Source organism: Mus caroli, chromosome 8, assembly GCF_900094665.2.
Source record: "Mus caroli chromosome 8, CAROLI_EIJ_v1.1, whole genome shotgun sequence".
NCBI classification, from domain to species: Eukaryota; Metazoa; Chordata; class Mammalia; order Rodentia; family Muridae; genus Mus; species Mus caroli.
Window position 1 is genome coordinate 79,521,999 of NC_034577.1, and position 5,308 is coordinate 79,527,306.

Below are 5,308 nucleotides of genomic sequence, written 5' to 3' on the forward strand. Positions count from 1 at the left end.
TGGCCTTGAACTCAGAAATCCGCCTGCCTCTGTCTCCCAAGTGCTGGGATTAAAGGCGTACACCACCACACCCGGCAACAAATTACTTTCGTTCTCCAAAATAAATATCTGTGCAGTTAATCTTATAGTCTGTCATGAAGGGAATCAAGGTCAGAACTGGAGCAGGGACTGTGGAAAAACCCTGTTTACTGGCTTGCTCCCCTTGTCTTGTTCAGTCTGCTTTCTTATAGTGAAGGGACCACCTGCCGAGAAACAGCACCACCAAGAGTGGGGGGGGGGGGTCAACATCCATAATTGATTAAGAAAATGCCCTAAGGGCTGGAGAGATGGCTCAGTGGTTAAGAACACTGACTGCTCTTCCAGAGATCCTGAGTTCAATTCCCAGCAACCACATGGCAGCTCACAACCATCTGTAATGGGATCTGATGCCCTCTTCTGGTGGGTCTGAAGACAGCTACAGGGTACTCATATACATAAAATAAATCGTTAAAAGAAAAAAAGAAAAGAAAAGAAAATGCCCTACAGTCACAGGCCAACCTTCCTAATGCTAACATCCTTTAATACAGTTCCTGATGTTGTAGTGAACCCCTCCCATCTCTCTCTCTCTCTCTCTCTCTCTCTCTCTCTCTCTCTCTCTCTCTCTCTCTCTCTCTCTCTTGTTTTTCAAAAACAGTTTCTCTGCATAGCCTTGGCTGCCCTGGAACATTCTCTCTGTAGACCAGACTGGCCTCTAACTCACATAGATCCATCTGCTTGTGCCTAAGTAACGGGATTGAAGGTATATGTTACCGTGACCCGTACTCTCTTTAAAGTGGTCAAGTCCAAGAGAGGGTCTGCCCTCCATGGTCACCTTGCCTTACCCACAACACCCTCCCCTTCAGCTTCCTCCAGCCCTCTGTTCCTCAGCCTTCCACGTTTTGGCCACATTTCAACTTGAATTCCACAGCCACAATGCTGTTGGCATCGGTTTAACACTCCCAGATATTTGCAGAGGAAAGATCCAAAGTTAAACAGCCCCAGGAGAGAGGCGGGACTGGCGAGGTTTAGGGGCTTCCATAAGCCTTGGACGACAGAGATGGAGAAGGCTGTGGCATGGACTTGGAAGATAACCGTGTGCTCGGATCCAGGGGTCTCCTCCCTAACTCTTCACCCCTAAAACAAGCCTGGCCTCCCGGGTCTTTAAAGGAGTGAGGAAGCAGGTGAATGCTTCGCGACTCCCAGAACAGGGGGAAAACGCTTCTGGCATTAAACAAAGCCTTTTTATATTTAAACTGCCAGCCCAGGATTTTCAGGAAAGTTCCCCAAGCGTCGCTGCGTGTGTGCACAAAAAATTATGCCCCGGTGTATAAACACGGTTGGATGCAGAAACACCAGCGTGTAGGGCCCAAGCCCCACTCGACCCGCGATCTCCGTGCTCCAAGTCCCGCACACCCAGCCGCACCCAGCGCACGGGAGGGGGTTCGCTCCACAGGGCCGGAGGAGTGGGCTCCACCAAGAATTCCAGAGCCACAGGGAGGGGGAAGGAAGCCGCCGCAGGGGTTCAGAAGGGAGGGAGCCCTTCCCCCATTACTAAGCTGCCCAGCTGGCAAGGTGGGGGAGAACCGGGAAGAACACGGGGCGCACAGCCAGGAACCTGGGGGCAAGCGCAGGATCTTTGTTGAATGACCTGCAAGTGAAGTTCACAGGCGAGGAGCCCGGAGTCCTGTCCCCAGGGGCTCCTCTGAAAGCACAGAACGTGGTCAGTGCACAAGACTCGATCGACATCCCCTGCTACCAGGTCTCCTGGACAGTGACTCCTCAGGGTCCTGGAATTCTTTCTTGCTGGGGTCAGAGAACACTCTGGATAGATTCAGAGGCGTTCCGAGGGGAAACTAGGGCCCTAGACCCTCCACTGGCCAATATCCTTGTGAATAACTTTTTTGTTTTGTTTTTAATGGAGTCCCGCTGGTCACAGCTTGACTGAACTCTGCTGCTTCTCCAGCACACCTTGCCCAGCCCAGGAAGACATCCTACTCTAGGTCAAGGGGTCAAATATGCCTGGGTCGGGCGTTTCAAGACCGGATTTCCTCTTTAAAGCCAGCCTAGCTCCCAGAGGGGGTCAAGCTACCTCGTTACTATCAGTGCAAAAAGCCAAACAAAGCTGTCTGGAGACCCCTAGGGCAGACAGCTTTCGTCTTTGCCTGCCCCTTCTCTGTCTAAGGCATTTCTGACACTCACTAGTGAAAAGCGAGCCCTGCCAGAACAGGGTTACACTGGCCAAGCTGAGCCCTTGGTTTCCTCACACTGTTGAACTCCACAGCTGGCCAGAGGCAGAAATGTGGCCCAAATGGATGTCCTCAGAGCCCCCACTCCTCCAGCTGTGGGGAACTTTATTATGTCTCAGTCTTGAAGCAAAAGGACTTGTTTTCCAAGTACAGCTCAAGCCACTTAGTCAAAAACAGCTACCAGTTGCTTCCTGTCATTGTTCCCAGAGCACACTTTCTGAGCCAGATCCACTGCCTGAAAGAAAGAATCCTTCCCGTATGGTATTGCCCCACAGCCTGCGGTTCTCAGCAAGGGGATAACACTAACTCTAGTTAGTTGTGGCTGGGCAAGTCCCTGCACAGCCAGGGTTTACATGCAGCTACTGTCTGTGTCCAAGGAGATGATGTCCCCCACCTCAGCCCCAAACTCCCAGGTACATCCTCAGGACTTGAAGGTGACAGAGACTTTTCTAGTGCAAATCTGGCAAGCAGAACCCAGTCTGCTTCTCTGGCTTCTTTCCTTTATATTCCCATGTGGATTTTGAACACAAAATATAAGCAAGTAAAAAAAAAAAATCAGTCAACTTCCCACCAAAATCTTAATTTCTAAATGTTTTCCCTAACAGTTGGAGGATCAGACAACAGTGAGTCTTGATTTATGTGTCCTGTCATTCAGTGGATGGGACACTGAGGACAGAGAGAGACAAAGGCCCCGTGCAAGGACCTATAGATCAAGTTAAGGAGAGAGCTGGTCTTGGCCTATAATCTCTGGAGGCAGAACAAGCAGGAGTTCAAAGCCAACCTAAGTAACAAAAAGAAGTCTGGATGTATAACTTAGTGATTGAGAACTTGCCTGACACATATGGTTCCTAGCATCACATGAGAGGGGAAGGGAAAGGAGGTGAGGGAGGAAGGGGGAGAAGAGAGAGGAGGAGAAGAGAGAGGAGGGGAGGGGAGGGGAGGGGAGGGGAGAGGAGGGGAGGGGCTGAAGCTAGGGTCCTGGTTCTCATACCTACTCATTTTTGAGCCTTCCCAACTGCTACTGATGAGCCCAGTTCCAGATGGTGCTGCCTAGTGGAGCAAGGGAGGCCTCTGTTGTGAGGAGGGGCCACCCAGGCACCTTTTGGCTTCTGCAGCCCCTGCCCAGTTTCCTACCCCCATAATGCCACAGGAGGCCAGTGTGACAACCAGGAGGCCCTTGCTAGTGAACCAGCATCCACAGGGGTACTTACCCACAACACACACAAGTGGGAGCCTCATGAAAGCTACTGAGAACAGTGTGGCATGGGGACAGGGTGGACTGCAGGGGATCAGGACGCGGGCAGGGACATGGGACAGCCATGGGACCATTCGAACTTTGCTTCCTCTCAAGAATGATGGGAAACAATTGAAAGGGATTTTAGGACTAAGGACCAACTAAGGAGCTGGCGCTAAAGACAATGGCTAGGCAAAGACAGTCCCAGCTGCCCGTCCACCCAGGGTGGCTAGGTAGGTGTGGAAACCCTAGAGCAGGGCAGGTTCTAGGAAGGGGAGCATGGGTGGTAAGCTGGGGTGCTGACTTCTATCATGAGAGTTCAGTTCTGGGGATCAGCAGGGGGACCCTGAACCGCCACTGAGCCATATCCCCTGCCCATCACTGTCCTCTAGTTTCACAAGTTTGGCTGGGAGCAGCTAACTAACCCTTTCTTGTTCTGCAGCTCTCTTGAGAAAAACAAGTGCTGGCTGCGGGTATAACTAAGAGGGTCTGAGAACTTGCTATGCAAGCGTGGAGCTCTGAGTTCACATGTGCTCAGAACTCCAGCATCACGGGGGATAACAAATGGAGGTATCACAGGGGCTTGCTGGTCAGCCAGCCTCCAAAAGACAGGTTCAGTCACACACACACACACACACACACACACACACACACACACACACACACACACGGTCCAGGCCAGGCACAGTGGCACATGACAGATGCCAGTACTCAGCAGGAGGCTGAGACAAGAGAATTGAAAGTTCAAGGCCAGCCTGGGCCGTCTCAAGCAATAAGCCAGCAACTCAGATGGCCAAAGTGGGAGATGTGTGAGTCTGCTGAAAGGGACCAGGTGTTGTCTCTCAGCTTAGCAAGGGTTCCAGAGAAAGCAGACATACTGGGCTTTTCTGGTCCCCACCATGAACCACACTGCCGTATGTTGGGGCCTACAGAAGACTCAGGAAGCATGGCTGGATTGCCCTTCCTGGAGAAAAGGTCGTGTTGTATGAGTTTCAGGATGAAACTCAACCCACAAGGTCTTCCAAGTCAGCCTCTGTGACCCTCCTTGCTCTATGGACTCAGTGCTGTGGACTCTTTAAACATGAGCCTAGCTATCTATCATCACAAGAAAGGTAATGCTGTGCCCGCATCCTAGGGTGCTGGGGCAGGTCTCCTCCTCCCGATGTCTAGTCAGGGCCAAGGGTATTGCTGACCAGGGTGCCAGGCACGGTCTGCTTTCATTTCTGGGGCTGCCTGCCACGGAGAGCTAACGGGTAGGGCCCCGGGCCATGGGAAAGACAGGTTTTCCGGCTACTTTGCCTCCCTAGCTTTAGAACCGAGCCAGGCTTCATGTGACCCAGAAAGGTGACTCTGATGAATTAACTGAGTAGAAAGAATATCAAGGAAGTCGGACTAGGAAGGGGGCAGCATGGCAGAATCCATTTGGAAGCAGCCTGGTCTGGGTTCAAATTCTGCCCTTGCTGGAATTGTATGGCCTTGGCAGTGTTACTTAACCTCCTCCCTGCAGAGTGGGAATAATAATGATAACAATAATAGCCCATATTTAAGCAAGGCTTGATGGCACTACCAGAGAAGGCTGAGGCAGGAGAATGATGATGATGATGATGATGATGATAAACAACATAGTCTGATTTTTCTCACAGTGGTAGCAGCTGGACATTGGTTTCCTTGGAGGCCTCCCTAGCCTGGAGAAGGCCAGTTTCTTCCTGTGTCTTCCTGGTCTTCTTTTTGCTCCTGCCCTGTGGGAAGCCACATGTGCTGTTGCAGAGTGGCACAGGCTTCTGCTGGCCACCACGCATACATAGGCAGG